The sequence below is a fragment of the Ceratosolen solmsi genome, unplaced genomic scaffold (genome assembly GCF_000503995.2).
Source record: "Ceratosolen solmsi marchali unplaced genomic scaffold, CerSol_1.0 scaffold3, whole genome shotgun sequence".
NCBI classification, from domain to species: domain Eukaryota; kingdom Metazoa; phylum Arthropoda; class Insecta; order Hymenoptera; family Agaonidae; genus Ceratosolen; species Ceratosolen solmsi.
In genome coordinates, this window is record NW_011948428.1 from 628,842 (window position 1) to 648,417 (window position 19,576).

Consider the following 19,576-nt stretch of genomic DNA (forward strand, 5'->3'; position numbering starts at 1 on the left):
TTTCATTATTCTTATATCAGTTATTTTCAACAACCACTGGTGAATATATTAAATGAAGTATCTTCGAAAAAAGTGTTGTTAATGAATCGTCTCGAAATATTAGAAGAATGCAATGGAATTTGTATATGTGCATACGTATTATATGAATATATACATATATATATATATATATGTATGTGTATATGTATATATATATATATATATATATATATATACGCATATGTACGTTCACGGACACGCACGTACGCGCATGTATATATACGTGTGAGTGCGTGAGTGTATCTGGGAAGCTTGTAGGCGTAGTTGAAAGTCCATTGATGCATTGTTAATTTATGACTGGCCACTCTAGATAATAATAGAGTACATGACACGGATGTATTTTATGCAATGGGTCGTAGCAGCGAGAAGAAAGGACCGAATTCCTTGTGACATCACCAAAGTGCTATTACTTCAGCCGATCGATAACGATCGAACAGTAGTGTGCTCTAGTTGGATGCTGAAAATGTGGAAGCCACTTGGAGTTTTATTCGTACTTTAACGCTTAAACACAATTATCGAACGAATATGGGATTGCTGCTGGTGATTATTTTTATTCAATGTAGGATTGAGCAGAGAAGATCGTGAGAGAAGAGTGTCGACATTCTTTTGAAAAGTGATTTTTTCCCAAATCTTGTCCCATTTGAATTACAATAAAGTAGTGCAGATGCGCGCATCTAAATTATTAAATTGTCCTTAAAGGAGACATTAAGTAAAATTGGATTTATGATTGCTGAGCATATGATGTATAATTTGATTTTAAATATATAAGATGAATTTCCGATAGGAGTGATTTTAATTATTAATTTTTAATCAATACTTATTTTGATAAATGTGATTTAAAATAATGACTTTATATTTTCATAGACATTTATAAACAATTGGATGACCAGTTTGGAAGTCAACAAACGATTTAAAAAAAATATTGGTAGCGTCTTTGTGTTATTTCATTGTGTATCGTCGTTATTATGTACATTCATCATAAAAAAAAAGCATTTATTCGGATATTTAAAAATTAGATTAATTATAATTTCGATATATTTTATATTTTCAATGGTAAAATGTATATTTAAATTTTTATCTTGTCTATCTTGTCTATTCTTATCAACATATGGAATTCATAGAAGTTTCGACTCGTCTTGTTACGTTGTTGTATAATGATGATTTTGAGGATGCGATTTTTGCGAACACAATCTTGCCTAGTTATAATGATCTCTGTTCACGCGATCCTTAATCTAGACATTTTGAAGTAACACAAACTTTAAAAGTTAATTCGCTCAATCAGAAGAATAAGGTTAGCTCAGTTTAACTCACATAGCATGCGCATACTGACATTTATCACTAATAAGATTAAAGACAAAATCGACGTACTTACAAAAAAATGCCATCAATAAAGAAATTTATTATTTTAAGAATTGAGATGACAATGTTAGATTCTATTATAAATAAGCTAATATTAATCAATTTAAATAAGGCAAAATATAATTGTCATTTATTACACTTATTTTCTATTATAATTGTATACAATTGATGTGAACAGTATTTAAAAAAAAAAAAAACAAAAAAAAAAAAAAAAACAAGGATTACATTTAGTTAGATCTAGATAAAAAAAATATATTAAGTTTTTTCTTTCTTTTTTTGATTATTCAAAAGTTATTTACCTTTTTAATATAACTTGATTATCAGAAAAATTAACGACTGCTTTATTTCCAATAAGCTACTAATGGAAATTCATTTCTAAATAGTAATGAAGGAACTGTAGGAGCAAGTTTACTTGCATTCCATTGAATGAGCAAATAGATTATTTCATTGTTCAATCAGTCTACCTCCGTTATACAAGTCTATGTTTTGAATTTGAATGTCATATTTTCTATTATTTTTCTATACTAATGAAAATTTTCTGGGCATGTTACTCTGAATATGTATTAATCTATTAATATCTTATATTTGTTAATAATAAGATAAAAATTTAGTAAAACACATGTGTTTTGCAAATATTTTGATGAGAGTTATAGATAATTTATCGGAATATTTATCATGCCATTTAAATTGTCTAAAATACTTTAATATTATAATTTCATATTTACAATTCATTTAAAGATTTTTTTTTACACCGAATTTATTAAATTATTGATATATTCGCTACATATTAACATTTCTATTTGGAGTATTTTACATTTATTATATGAATAATTTTCGTAGATTCACTTTTAAACTTAACATACATAGTCTTTTTTTAGTCTTTTACTCGATATAAATTAAAAATGTCGTATTTTATGTTTACAGGTTACATCGAACACCATCGAATCACCAATGGTACGTTTCAAACACTGTATGTTAACATTTTTCACTTATACTTCCATTTACAATTTAAAATTAACGAAAATGGTTAAATGTAAGTTGTTAATGAATTATTTTCCCATTAAAATATATTCGATGTTTTTTCTAACCTTTTCAACTTTGAAATTTTCACATTTCAAATATACATATTTTAATATGCATCACGTTCTAGTGGAGCCTAATTGACATTAAAGTGATAACAATTTTTCAAAGGTCTCGGAGTATATTTGTCTAAAATTCCGAATTATCCTTGCCCGAGTTTTCAAATAGGCTTTTTTTTTCGAAAAAAACGCACGTTGATATGAATTTTCTCATGATTGGTTATGAATGAATAGCGAATGCGCGAAGAAGCAGTTATCACCGATAATACAAGTGTATTAAAATGAATAATCTTGACTTTTAATGTAAAAAAAATTTTTTTTTAAATGTAATCGTTGTTATGTAATATTTAATGATTCATTTGATAAAATTTTTGAAGTCCATAAGCAACCATTAATTATTTATCTTGTCGTGAATCGTTGATACTGCCAGAAAGTAAGCGTTTGAAGCATGAAAAATGATTTTATTTCTTCGGAAATAACTTGGTTAGCGTCATTATGAATTTAATAGGTTGTATATATTAATCAATAGTTCTCTATATTTTCATTTAGTGACACGAAGAATATTTAATATTTTCCGATTTTTCATTCTTAATTGAATTCCAGCAATTTATATAATTAATAATATTTTCAATTGCAAATGAGATACCATAATTCACATATAAGAAATAATGTTCAATGTACGATTATAAATAGAATTTTTTTTGTTAAATTAATTTAGATCAATTTTTTATTAATTGAATAAATATAAATAAAAAACGGTTCACACTATAGCATTCAAAGATTAATTTATGGTTTTATCTACATTTTAATATATTTTAATCGAATATAGTGTTAAAAAGAGCAACAAAAAAAAAAAAAAAAACAAAAAAAACAAAAAAAAATATATGAGGATACGTAAAATAATATAAAAACCTTCCACCAACCTCTATGCCGTGTACATTATAATAATTTTCAGTCATTTTATTATTTTGTTATCGTAATTACGTATTGTGCATGATATAAACTTTATAAAAAATTAATGAAACCGTACCAGTGCTAAATCGCTTGATGTTTTGTTGTCTTGTAATTCGTCTACTTGTATTTAATGAAATAAACCGGGAAGTATTAATTTAATAGATTTATTTAAGATTGGGACTACGAGAGAAAATTTATTTTAATTACGTCTAACGAGCTAGAAATAGCGTAGTGAATTAAGTGTTTTACACGTTTAATATAATGTACGAAGCCTATATTTATGTCAGTTAATACTTAAGGTAAATAATAGAACAGGTAATAATTCAATTAATCGCCTCTATTTTAAACATAGAGGCTCTCGTGCATGCATATAAATTTCAATACGTTGCAATAAGAAAGTAATGCAAAAAAATCAGAATCAATCTGCGATCTTATTGACTTGTATTTCCGACGATTACGTCTCTAAAACCTTAGGAACATTTGTCAACAAAAATGATCGATAATTTTTTACACTATTTATTTTCTTTATCAGAGATGTGTATGACGTAAGATGATTTTACCTAAAAATACCAGGTGGGGTGAGGAAGCGTTGTCTGAAGACTGAAATCCAACACACGACCGTATCTTATTATCGTTACTCATTCCATTTCTTCCATGTCACTTTATTATTATTATTATTTATTTGAGGATACGCTAGATGATTTCTCGTATTCGGTAAATTTATAACGCGTATGCTTAATGTATTTTTAATGCTGGTTAAATCGTTGTAGGTATAATTGTTGCATTACATTTTGCATTACTTCAAATTTTCTATTTGTATGCGTATGTTTATACGTTTATTTTATTGATATGTAGATTAGTATCATATTAAAGTAGTTGTTATTAGTGGTAGTAATAAAGTAGATTTGCTTCATCGAACCTCTTTAAATATAATAGAATTTTTAATATTTTCCTCTTTTGATTAAATGATTTAGAATAATTTAGTAATATTAGATTTTTTTTTTTTTTGTTTTTTTTTTTTTTTTACAAACATGATCGATATAATTTATAATTCATTTGTCGACTTGTGAGCATAAGCGAGTATTATTATGAAAATTATTACAATTAGTTGTAAGAATTTCTTTTACCTACACTTTTTTCTTAAATAATCATAATTCGTTATTATTGATCTCGCGCTCAGCAATGTATTGACGTTACAACTATTTATTTACAATGCGTAATCGTACAAGGAACGCAAAATATGATTATTTTGAGTACTAAATATACAAAAACTTTTAATACTTTGAGCAAACAAAGTGACGTATTAGAATAATGTCTTTAAATTAATAGAGGAAATGTCAGATTTATTTTAAAAACCATGGCGATTTTGCATGTAGCTTTTGAAAAATATACATATTATATTTATAAATATCAATTCGAATGTTATGGATTAAATTGGTTTTTTACTTTTAAAGTTCAATAACAAGCTTAAATAAGCAGGCAAGCGATCGTATTTGGTTGTAGGAATTTTAGCGTCGAACTTTCGGTGATCTTACATGCTTGGCAATCGATATCACCGCTGATAACGGCAGGTCTGCACGATATGATTGTGTAGGATGGGGGAGGTGTGAGGAGTGTAGAGGAGAAGGTGGAGGAGTTGGTGGTGTCGGCGGTGTCGGTGATGGCGGCGTCGTCGGCGGCGGCGTCGGCGGCGGAGGAGGCTGCTACGGAGTGGGACGGCGTCGAGAGCTCGTGACGTAAAGGCTGGTAATCCGGGGTCTGCCCTCCGAGAACAGAAAATTCGCACGCGCACACAGACGATGAGCCGCGGTAGCGTCTTCCATATCGTAATAACCCACAAGTATTTTCCGCTTAATCCCCTATAATCAGCCTCAATTCGCCGACAAGTTATTGCTGTCGTTGGTGTGAAATTCTTCTTACTTCGCTCTCTTTATTTATTGCTCATTTACTTCGTTATTGTAGTTTTAATGCACGCAGTTGTAGATGCCCCGATGCTTAGTTGTCCTATAATTGCCTCCGTCGATTTTCCGTGTAACGAATGCTCAAAGGTTTAGGGATTCAATTTAATAAATCGCTCGAGCACAAAGATAGACTGCAATTACTTGATAGTTGTTGAATAAATTTCGTCGAGCATAGCCGTTAAAGCAACGGCATATTATTGCTAAATTTAACATTATAATGCTACAACGGCAATTAACGTACGTCGTTTTATATTAACTCTTTTCCCCCTTAAATTTTAGCTGTTAAGACATGGGTTAAAGCTTTATTTGGATAATATCATTAAACAGGCAGTGGTAAAATAGTTTTATAACACTTTTACCCCGCTTATACTCTTCGAAATGGCTAAACAAGTGGTAGCCGATTAATTAATTTTACGTAAATACGAGCCAATATCCAGCAAAAACTCATACCCCCCCCCCTTACCTAACCCTCACTAACAATGACATCTGCCATAATTCACCGTGAGTTTACACGGATTTCTTTCGAGCGCTGCTCGACCAGCAATTACGATCTTATACGTCCGTATGTACAGCTCGTGACGCCCATTGAGACGCTTATACGTCACTTAGGGAACAAAGTAGCCAGAATAACGAAGTATTAACTATAATTAACTAAAATGCATAAGTATACTAACAGAACCGGGTCATTTGTCTTTTGTAAACGCGAAATTCATGTATCGCGCATTAAACGTGCATTTTTATGTTCGTAGGCATTGTTTTGCACTACCAAGTTGTTTGATGGCATTCCAAAATGGATCTTAACGTATTACTTATTAATTTTCCTTTACCTTTTATGATATGATTAACACGAGTTTATTTCGTTCGTTACAATAATTTGTCTCTTGGGGGAAGTTAGGTAGTGTAGCTCAACATAAATATTTTCAAGCTACATTATTTAACGAATTGATTGCATTTTAAATGCAACTGCAGCACCGACATTCTCTCACATTCTTCGATGAAAATTATGAAAATTAATTTTAAAATTATGACCGTTCAAAGACAAATAATATAAAATTATAAATGATTATGCAATCGGGTATGCCATCATCTACCTCATTATTATCAAGGTGACCTGAAATGTGCTATCGTGAAAAAGTATTGTTTTTATGGAAAGTTGAATGTGAAAATTTCATTACGGCTCCATCGTTTGTCTTATTTGACTGAGAAGTAGAGTTTACAAAATTTTAAAATAACTCTCATGAGATATTTTAATTGTTTTTTAATCCTTAACATATAACCTTTTAGCATAAATTGGCTTTATTGACTGCTGTAGGCCTCGCATAATTAATTTTTAACGCGTGTAACGAAGTATTAACGAATTACATTATTTCTTATTCATTCAACTTTTTTTTAATTTTTGTTTTTAATTGTTTTTTTCAAGGTGATAGTGTTATTTTTGTGTTCTCTAGTGATCTCTACTTCATCGATTTTACTTTATAACGCGACACTTTCTTTCGTATTATATGAAAAATAATATTTTTACTTGCTAATCATTTAAATATAATCGACACTTCAATTGGCAAGTAATTAATAGTGAGTAAAAAAAAAAAAAAGAGATTATATTAACTAATTGATTTATTTATTGCAACGATAATTTTAACTGCTTGTCAATATTCAGTAACTGTACTACGAATAAAATATTAAATTAATCATAGGAAGCATGAGACAGTGCGTAATTTTTATAAAATACAAATTCAGCACAGAAAGATGGAATAAATTAAAAATTCATCTTTATCTTTAATGGAGAGAATAATTTTTCACGATCATATTAAATAATCAACATTTATTTGTTCTGCGATTCAAATTATTGAAAGTTCAAGTTCTCAGAAAACTTGGCTGTACGCTTTTAAAAGTAATAAATCGTAAAGTCGTCATCTAATGATGAAATAAACATTGTCGGGACGTTAAAAGATGTTTATGGTAAGTCGATCGTTAAAATATTTAATACGATGCATGGAGTCGTGGGATGCCGAATAGCAATGCTGATGGAGAGGCTGATGGAGTAAATGATCTCTCATTCACTGCAACGATTCGTCAATTTGCCGTGATTTCAATAACTCATAATTGAAGAGCTCGCGCTTATAATTCGCCAACTTTTGCCTTCCACGGACAATGAAATCCGAAATCTTTAAAGGTTCATGGGAAATCGCTATTAAGGATTCTAAGTGCTTCGTCTGTGGATAATTAAAAATAATGCGGAGCAGTGCGGTTAGGAAGATGGGTGCAAGTCAAAGGGTATTGGCGATATGTGGTATACGAGTGAAAGTCATGACTCGACGACGTCCGACGATGGTCGGAAGAAAGGACGCGAATAAGGAAGTGAAAATTTCGTGATTTTGACGTTAGCGCCGCATTGTGCCATAGGCGAGGAACCTCGACGTCTCGTCTTCGCCTCGCCATTTGTATGGGACGCCTTGTGTGGGTTATCACCTATGTGCCCGATGTGACTTCCTACCCAATTAAGCAACCTAAAGAAGATTAAATTGCTCTCATTCAAGCGGCCGGAGTAGATGCCATTCATGCCTAATGTACGTCGTATAAACTAGATATAACACGACTCAACGACTCGGCGAGCGGCTCTCGCTTCACTGTGCCTTCCTCCACTCTAAAACACCAGATACGCGTGCATGCGTACTCTTTCCATCTCTTGTATCTCCGTATCTACATATATATATATATATATATATATATATATATATATATATATATATATATATATATATAAAACTCTCTCTGTCTTTTTAAAGCATTCTCTGTTTCCTTTAACGGTCGCTTCCTCTATCGTAACCCAGTGGCGCGGCTGTACATGTTGCCATATGTGCTTAATTTGCCGCCGAACCTTTGTCTCTATTGATTTTTTTGCTAGGCAGTGTATCGCATGATCTAACCGTGCGAAATATCTCTATCACTTCTCGTTCCATCACTTTCTCCTCAATTCAATTTTCGTAATTTGACAGATATTTATATCTAGCGTATGAAAAGTCTCCTTTCACATATTTCATAATCATTAGAATTTTCGCCGAAGTGTATATCTGAAAGTCTCCTTTCACATATTTCATAATCATTAGAATTTTCGCCGTTTTGAATAGTTTTAATCAATAGTTGTTTAAACGGTATTTCTATTTTGTTGGAATAATATTGCGAGGAGCTCGTTTGCTTTGTTATGGATTTTAAATGCCAAATTACGTGTAAATTAATAGTAAATAGTATGTTTCAAAATTACATATACAATGCATTGAGTTGTCGAAAGAGAATTTGATTAATAATATGTTATATGATTAACGAAACTTCAGTAATTTAACAAATAGCAGCTGACTTTATATTCGCAATAATCAAACGAAAATTCATTTAAACACATGAAAAATAAAGCCATTAAATTAGCGATTAATAATAATAATAATAATAATAATAATAATAATAATAATAATAATAATTTGTGGGCATAATTTGAAAAATGCAATAAAATTAAGTATCTTTAATAGAATATTGTAATTTTAATTGCTAATGTAAGCAAATAAACGACAAATAACGAGCGGCGAACTTCTTTCTCATACTTTGCCATTAATATCTCGTGAATTTTTCATAACTCTAAGGTACATAGTACTCCGTCGTTCGCTTGGATGATGAGGCGAGTTGTCGAACTGGCGAATGACCAGATGAATATAGAAAGGAGAAAAAATGTAACAGGGAGCCCAAGATAACACTGTATACATAAAAGAGAAGTGGTTAAGAGAGTCGTATAAAGTGACAAATAAGTGATCTTGATATCAGAAAAGATATGTACGTTATGAAGCTTATGTTATTTTTTGTCAATTAATTAAGGCAATTTGAAAGGTATTACAATTAAATTATTGAATTTTTTAAAAGAAACAATAATACAGAGTAGAGTAAAGACGAACGTGAATAGTATTTATATATGAAACATAGTTTTGTGAAGAAAAAAAAAACATAAATAAACATAATAAATCAATAAAAACGCAAACAAATTCGCCAAAAGAATTATTTAAGCTAGGAGAATGTATTAATTTTAAGTTAAAATGTATCTTTATAGTATTTTATAAATGAAATTAGTATTGGCAAGATAACCGTGAAAAGCTTGTGATAAATGTATGTGATTCCGTTCGTTGTACTTATTTCGGTATGTCAATGCATGCGTATAACAATAAATCGAATAAATGATTTGATAGCAGAACTTGTAACTTTATTCAACTATTAAATTTAACTTTAACGCTCAATTGTACATATTTAATCGTATAGACGGTCGATTAATTATAATATTAATTGTAATTTTATTAGCACACGTGAAAATAATTACCATTATTCTTTAATGTATTTAAAATCAAAATCTCACCTAAATTAGCCCTTTGATATTCAATAATTTGTGGCATTGAGAGGAAAATTTTTAAGTAAGTCTATCGCTTTAAATCATTCGAAATATTTCGATTATTACGTTAGTATAGTCAATGTGCGCGTACTTAATAAAATAGCAAGGCTAAAGTAGAGTATTTTTATAATTTTCATTATACTTTGTCGATGGTTATCTCTGCTGACGTATTTCACTATCTCTTCGAATCCCTCATCAACATATTTAAGAAAAATGATAGAATAATGTACGGGAAATCATGTAGATATAAAACAAAGAGGTACGTTCAATTATATATTTGTGTGTACTCGGCTAATGCATGAATTATCAATAAGCGGTAATTGGTGGTAATACAAATTTTTCAACGACCTCAGCTTTCGATAATGAACAATTCTACGTTAAAACTATGATTCATGCTAATATTTATCTAGAAAATTATCAAGTAAAGCCATTATTGTTGGATGATTTGTCCTATGATTTGCCTATTCTTCTTGCTCTTCTTGTTCTCACTCAAAACATAGATATTGGCTACTGTATCGGCCTGCTTACAAAATTGCTGCGCAATGAGTCGTAATTTTGCTTATTTTTCTACTTAGACTTGTACACACGCGACTTCTTAACGTATGTACGATTGCGCTTAATGGACAATTCATGAATATCTTTTAATGCTAAAAGTCTAACGCTTAAGTTTCTTCGAAAATATAGCGTTTTCCTTAGATTATAATCTCCTCTCGTCTCTGGCGCATGGAAATATTTTTATTTATTTATCTTTTTTTTTTTAATCTAACGTCAATCTAATTAAATTTTCGGGACATCAAAGTCTTGAGGAACAATAGCTTTCGTGTATCGACACAACCTGTCTAATATTCAATGCGTGATTCACGTATGCGGGTCGACTGTTTCAACTATAAGAAAATTCTTGCCGATCGAGCTTTTATAGTAAATTATGTTGCATGCAACGTAAATTAGAACATTTGCACTTTAAAGCTTATCACGCTATTAAGGGAATTAATTATTCTTGATGATTTTACTAAAAATAGGTTTTTGATCAATGAAATTCTTTATACAATTAACTATCTTAATTTCAATTGTCTTATCGCGCTTCTCGTACATTACGATATATTTAGGAATAAAGGAGAATAGTAATGGCTTTAATGTCATTAGGCACGCAGAGCTTAGAAAATAGCAAAACAATAAATCTATTAAGATAAAAAAATTTAATTAATAATGTAGAAAATATAGAATTTTTTTCATAAGAGATGCTTAATTATATTTTGACGTTCAACATATCGCATATAAAAATTTATATAAGTTTTTAAGAAGCTGTTACTTCAACTTTATCAATATTTATTAACAAGCAATTTACTTTTAAATAAAATTTTAACGAAATTTGTACACATATGTGCCACCTTTCGGCCAATCATTGAATTTTCATTGTAAAAAATATGATTGTTTCGAGTTGATAAGGTCGGCTACCATATTGTCGACTCGGTTTTGTGAGTTTTTGTGACTTTTTGTGAGATTAAAGCAAGCGACAATATATTAAGGAAATATGTTTCGCAAGAAAAATGTAAATTTACAAATGTTTCGTGTATAATATTCTCCCTTTCTCCCTCTCTACAGGCTTATCTACAATATTCTCAATATATATTTTTTCTAGTGAACTTTGTTATTCAAAGATTGCTGTTAACATTTGTAATATTTGTTATTAAATTTTTCTATCGAGGTTTAATAATTTACACTTATTTAAACCACTTGCTCACAGTATATTGTATGTATAATATACTTTTGGTGCAAATATAGGATTCCACGAGGATATAACCTTACGTTTATTTCATTTATTATTAATCGTACGTTTCTGCTATTCGATTGGAACTCAATTGCAAATTTTTATTCCACGTCAGAAAAATTGCTTTCTTGTTTGATTTTTTCTTTATTTACTGCCTCGAATTCTAAAAGATAGCGTAATAGCTTGCGTAGTCCTGTGAACTTTCATTTGTATTTTGCAAGAAACTACAACTACATTTTATTCATCTTTTTTTTATATATATACTATACACTATAAGTAATATTTTTAGTATGATTATTTCTAGTTAGATTTAGAATTCTCGATTCTTTTTAAATATAATTTAAAAAAACAAAAGTACTTACTAATAATACTTACTACACAATGGCAGTATAATATAAATATAATTTAAAAACAGCAACATTCATTGTAAAATAGATTAGCAACTTCGATCAATATATTTTTTTATCTTAAATGTTGATATCTTTAGGGGAGGGGGAGGAAAAAAAATTCACGATTCATGATTAAAATAAAACTCTTATTTAAAAAAAGCATTTATTTATGAACAGCACTAAAAATTATTATTTTTTTCATTTTATTAAACTGGTATTGTGTTTTATCATTATTAAATATTAGTTTTTCAATAACTTGAGCAGATAAATAATACCCAAACAATTCATAAATCTTAAATATTCTATAAATGAGAGAGAAGATTTAGTTTTTGGCTTAGCAATATATTCTCACGATTAAGACTTTTCTGTGGCTGCACAGGTTTATAAATATTTGTAAACTGATTTATGGTAGAGTTTATCTTGGCTAGTATTTTACATATTTCCTGCAATTTTTATGTTTTTCATCAATTTTATGAATTAAACCATTTGGCAACATCTTACACTCCTTGATTTCGTTTATGTACAGATATTAGTCGACATTGTGCAGTAAGTAATAAATTTGGAGAATCAATAAAGGGATTCGATGCGGTAACGAGGTTCGTCGAGTCTACTCCACCATTTATTGTAAATTCTATCGTGAAATATAAAAGGAAGAGCTTAGTTATATGAAAATTGTATTAAAACAATAGATATAAATAACATTATTATTGTTCTATGAATTATTAAGAGCCGAGGCATAACTTGTATAATTGTGCTGTAATTTATTTCAGTCTCATCAAACGTTTGGTAATTATATATTATGATCAATGTTAATTTCATGTTCATTCATTATGCGCTTCACCACCGAGTTTATATTTTAATCGATGATACGTAGTTTAACAGAACCAAAGCAGCCTTGCAGACAATTGAAAGATAAATGACTTGCGATTAAACTTCGATAATCATATATTGTGGTGTACACAGCTACACAAACTTCGTATACAATGACGTAAATCTTATGTTTATTTATTAAATTATAGTTTAATTACTCCGCTTATCGCTATAACTCCTATTTAAGATAATTTTCATCTTTAGACTCGATGGTAATGGTTAGTGACACGAGTAATTTTTAATCCATGCGAATAGTTCCAATATTTGCATTTATATTCGATTAAGTTGAAGGTCCGAAGGTCGGATTAATCGAAGATTATGTTCAAAATTGTTTACAAGATTCTCTGTCAATCGACTAAATTCGATGCCGCAAACTTAATCGTGTACAAGCTCAGGGACGATGGTGAATGTATAACAATGCCCTTTACACTTAAGTCGTACAAAGTTGGCTAGTCTGAAACTTGTAATGTTTTGGCCAATTAATATTCCACAAGTGACATCAAACACTAATAAGAGATAGTCGCATTGTATTTTAGATGTCCATCAGTATATATCTTTCATAAAAAAAAGATGTAGTAGATATTATTTAATAAGTGTTAGCTTTTTTAACAAAAAAAAAAATTTGTCTTTAAATTATATTAATAGAATTTATAAAATGAACAAAATTATTAACATTACCAGTTTCTTGGTTAATTTAATGTTTCATAGTAAAGTAAATAATTGCTTTACTAATAATTAAAAAAGTAAAATTATTAAGATTACAAATAATAAATTGATATTAAGGTGATAATAATTATTAATTTTAGTATAATAATAATTTCTCATTAGCTATTTTGTTCAATTCATAGAAAGTTCTATACTCAATTTTAATTTAAACGATTTTATACAATTTTGCTCCTGATTTTTAAAGTTTCAACAAATAGCCGTTCGTTTTCATTAAAAAATTATAAAATAGATTTCTGTAACATTTCAATATAGGATTTTTTTTTTTTTATATATATATATATAAGTTATTTACAAACTTTTAATCTCCCAGTCTTCAGATAATGTCAGCCGCAGAACTTTTTACATCCTTCTATAACTGAATAAAATGATATTTAAATGTACGAAGTAATTTATAAAAGTCTGTAAAATATTTCATGATTAATGCTTCTCAAACTTTTTCATTTGTTATAGATGAAATAAAATTCGAATATTGGAAAAATAATCTAAAACTAATATGGTCTGTATAAAAAAGCTTCGTCAAATATATCAAAATTGTTTTAATGAAAATTTTTCTATTTGTGAGTCTTTACTTTAAAATAAGTCTTTGTAAAAAATTTATAAACTTTTATTATTAATTTGATAATTTAATATTTGAAAATTTATGATTATTTTAATACTTTAACAACGAATTACAGTGTAAGGCAATTTTCCATGAAACTCTCTGAAATTAATGCCCCAACACAAAATAGTACGAATAATGTAATTTGTAATTTTGTCTTCATTTTGATCAATTTGCTTTCTTATTAATAAATAAATGAAAATGTTGATTAATTTTCAAGAATTTAATATCTCCAATCGCATTGTTAAATTCTATTTGGATAAATATTATAGAATTACGATTGTTGTATTTTAAAAATTTAATCCTTAACGTTCTTACATTCAATTGCTCGAACGATATGTATAAATTTTAAAGTATATGTTTTTATAATGAATTTCAAAGGTTATTTTGAATTTAGAGTTATTTTTATTTTAATCGATGATTAAAGGTATTGCATATTAAATAAGTGTGATAAGTGTGATAAGTGACAGTGTGTACATTTTCTCGTATCGTTAATGTTATTTCAACTTTGTAAAAGTAAAATTGCTTATTTAACGAAACGGATATACGATTTTTTTTTTTTTTTTTTTTTTTCTAATTATAAAATAAAGATAATTGCTGACAATTTTAGTTTAATAATTTCAAATAATGATGGAAAATGAAGATCTCGAGTGAGCCATAATTTCGTAATTAAAAGCGCTTACAAAGTCAACATCCTCTTGGCCTCAGCAGCGCCAAACGGTTGATGCTCAATAACAAAAACAAAAACAAAAACCAAAACAAAAAAGAAAAGGAAAAGGAAAAAAGGGCGAGGCAAATGACTTCTCGCGAAAAAGTGCGGCATATACACGAACTAATTATTTGGGAGCATTTTTACTGGATGTAGCGAGTGAAGTAGCTCGGAACTGCCAAAGGACTAATATCACCACTGGGAAAACATCGGCAAGCTCGCTTTGGGAAATTTCAGCGCGTGCACATGAGCGCACACATACAGCGAAGCGAGTCAATGCACCGAGGGCTTATGGTACGTGTCGCTCTGACCTCGGCGTGCTTTTGAGACGGCCTTTTGAATAAAACGCGAAAACGTTCCCATTTCAGGGAGTGGTGCATCCGCATACAATCTACAGCCGACTCCCGGTGCTCCTCAATAGCGAGGCACCGCACGCCGAACTACTGGACCTTTATAAACATAATAATTCACTAGCTCCGTCACATTTACATGCTCGTTAACTCGCTTATATCTTCGTCGTTTTACGCGATCGGTGTCCATTGCTTCTTTAAGGTTCACTGCTTTTTCCCAAGGGAAAAACTGTCTCTTAGTTTAGTACGTGGCAAGCTGATGACAACTACTGCTTACGTTTCTATATGTTTGCTCGTCTCTCATTTTCATTCGTCGCTATTTTGCTATTGGCATTGTCATTTCAAGAGTATTCTACTTTAATTGTAAATCAACAAATGCAATCAATTTAAAGATAAAGTGTCGCTTGTTATTGTTATTATTTATTGGTTATTGTAGTGTCAAATAGATTTTTGAATTTGTCATATTTATGGATTATTAATTTTAATAAACATGGTAATAATTATTAATTCATTCTATTCGTGAATTTAAAGTTTTAAGTATTTTATTCACTCAAATCAATTATATATATATATATATATATATATATATATATATATATATATATATTTATGGATTTCCAGTTAGTATCATTAATTCGAATTTCGATATTGGAATTAGAATATTGAAATTCAGAACGGATCGTTGTATGTGTTCTCCTTCTTTTAAAGATACTAATATTGTTACAGCATTATCACAATCATAATTGTTTGCTAAAAGTATGAAACTGAAATTTACTAGCGCGAAATGAAGACATAAAGAAAGATTGCAAGTGTAGAATAATACTTTTATTGAACTGAAATTTTCATTAAAGTTTAAGAATGTTGAAATCTTAGATAAATACACAAACGTTTTAACGAATACTTTACAAAATTAATTCTATGATGATTTGTCTAAAAATATATCGATAATTTACGAATTTATGAAAGTGATAATATTTTATTATAATTTGAAATAAATTTATAGTAAATATGTATAATGCCATTGCATTGTTCTTCAATCATAAAATATTCATTATCGAGCTTATTTTTTATTTAATGAAAGAAAATTATCATTTTATAATAATTAACCTGTTATATCTCTTATTTTGCTACTATAGGAACTTTCAAGTTTTTTAAAAATTTTAAAATTCTAGGATTTATAAACTAATTCGATTAATCATTAATAATTAAGTTTTGCATCTTAAGAAATAAATAACTGAATCGAGTTCAATATCGATTATATATTATTGCGATCAGTAATAAAATTATTTAATTTGGCAAAATTGCTCACTTTTATTTACATTCGAAAAAAATTTAAGAAATTGTTGAATTTTTTATTATTTTAGAAAATATTTGGAAAACGTCTTTTGTAATCGACCTATATTAATGAAAATTTTTATAATGAAATTGCAACAAACTATCGATATTTTACACTCGGATTAATTAATATAGAAATTGTTCGATTTTACATTAAAAAAACTCGTAAAGCTCCGTAAGCAGCTATCAATAAAAATTTATAATATTACGATAAAGTAAATTGCCGATAAGTAAATGAAAAAGAGCAAAAAATTTACAGTCTCAGATTGATAACCTAAATATGCAACCTGTCAATCTATCTCTATTTCATTAAAATAAGCTTTATTACGTTTTATCAAATTCATCCGGTTCATTATATTTTTGAATTATTAGCATTAATTAAATACATTTAATATTTTTTCTTTTATAAAACTCCATAAATTGAAAAGGTATATTAATTTACGTATTATACCATCATACATTATGGATTACAACAATGGTAATATTTACTCATTGAGTAATACGATCATAATTATTATATCATTTCGAATTCAGGATGATAAAAAGAAATCGGAACGTCTAAAATAGTATTGTTTACATTAATTATTATTAAATTATTTATGCATTTATGTATTAGCTATCTCCTTAAAAGTACGTCTATTGCATATTATTTTAATGAGCATTTGCACTTCAACAAGCAACCAAATATTATCAAGTTTGTCCATATAGCAATTCAAAAGTAATCGATGCGCTTACCTTTGACGCGCTACCCTCGTCGGATATCTCGGGCCCGAGGCTTTGTCGTCCTCATCCTCTTCGTCGTCCTGTTGCTATCGCCATCCCGCATAAGAGGCAGCCACGTACCTGGTGTCGCTCTTATCTCTCGAGGTTCCTTCCTCTTTCTACGGGGCTCGTGTTTGCCGATTTCTTTTGTCGAACGTGCACACGTCCACTTTTACGTACGGCTGCTCGGAGGATAATTAATGTGGCGGCTGCTAAAGGTCATTATGAGAAATCCTTGATGTCATATTAAGTTGCCTCTTGTAGGAAGATTTAGAAAATAATTTGCCAGTACGTATAATATGAATTTGGGCAGTCAATTTCTTTCGTGCCGGCTGGACTTGTATTATGCATTATGTATAAGTTTTTGAAGGCGCTGATTATTGGGATAGTATAGGAGAAGGAGGGCGGAGTGGGTATTCGAAAAGATAATTCATTTTATTTGAAGATTAAAAGATAAATGTAATCAATTTGTTTTTAAAACATGAAATTTTCACACACTTTCCGGTTACACTTTTGCTGAAAATTATAAAGTAAAATACATCAATTTGAATTATGTTTATTTATACAAATCGAGAATTTATAATCCAGTTAATAATTTATGAGAATAGGCTGAGTTGTAAGTCAATGTAAGCAATTGATAGTAAGCCGAGCAAGAGCAAGCTTTTGAGAATAAAACTTCATTTATGTAAAATGATAGAAGAATACAGTTATATTATATGAAATTATAAGTAATTTAAAATTACGTACATTACTTCTACGAAATTTTACAAATTTTTATTCTTATAGATGTTATTAAGGTTTAATTATAACTACAAACATTAGGTTTCTTTTGGAATTATAACATTAAAATAATTTTACAAAAAAAACAATAAAATAAAAAAAAAATTAAAAGCCGATTGATAATGAATCGCGTAAATGTTGAAACAGTTTTAATAAATAACTATAAATTAGTCATGCATATTTTCATCAATTTTGTATCTATCGCAACTTACTTTTTTTTTAAAACTATATCTTTAATTTGAAATTAATACACCTCGTAAACCATGATTTTTACTAGTACTAACAGCGATATTATATACATCTACATACAGAGATATTAATTAATCGTGCAAAGTAGTATAAAACATTTTGCATAATAGAAACAGTTTTTAAATTTATCTAACGAAAATATATCTGTACGTACATTTAACGAAATCTCTGGCTTTTTATACTCACCATAGCTCAATAATGAGTTGAAAATATAATTTACTTACGGTTTTCCATCGATTGCCCATAACATTATTTATCAATATTGGTGTAAATCCGCTGAATTTAATTTAAAATTGTTCTAAGAGTTAGTGAGCTAACAAATGATTCAGACATTTTTTATTATTGCAAATATTTTAGAAAATTTACTGCTGAAAATTTACGTTATACTATTAAATTTCCTTTATGATAAAGAAGAATTAATAAGTTAATTAGACGAATTCGTTTGTAAGCTTAATTAAAACTACAGCCGGTCTTGGTACAAAGCCAGAAACAAATCTTCGTTATGGGGACTCGTTAATCAACAATAGCAAATAATACCATTCATAAAACAGCAGCAACAACAATAACAAGAACTATAAACAACAGTAATAACAATAACTATAAACAACAGTAATAATAACAGCAATACTAATAATACTAGTAATAGCAAACAATGTGTAAACGACTTTGTGTGGAATTTTATAAATAAATTAGAGACAATTAATTCACTATGACGCTTTTGACAAGCAAGTTACATTATTCGTAAGATTTTTAATGTGTAAAAATTGGAATTTCTTGAGTGAACTCAACTGATATAATTTGTGACTTTTCTTCGTAATCAATGAGATCTGTATTATCTACTAATCATTATTAATTATTAAGTTTCGAATGGTATGTAAATAACTTACAGGTTGGATGAAACTCGTTTTTCAAACAACAAATATAAAATCCGTGTATTTAGAGTATTAATTTACCTGGAAATCATTCTTTTTTATTATGATATTTTTTATAATTTTTTTTTTTTTTTTATAGTTTTTGGTATTAGTTAACATTTCCGAACCCACGCTTGTAATACACGTAATACTCGTTGTTTCGTATTTGTTACGCAGTATATTTAAAAATATTGTGAAACAATATTCAAAAACATTTAGTCACTATTATATGCCACAGTGTTATTATTTGCGGATTAAATTGGCAGTTGTAATAATTTGTAAATAAATCGAGGTTGAATGAATAACTAATTTAA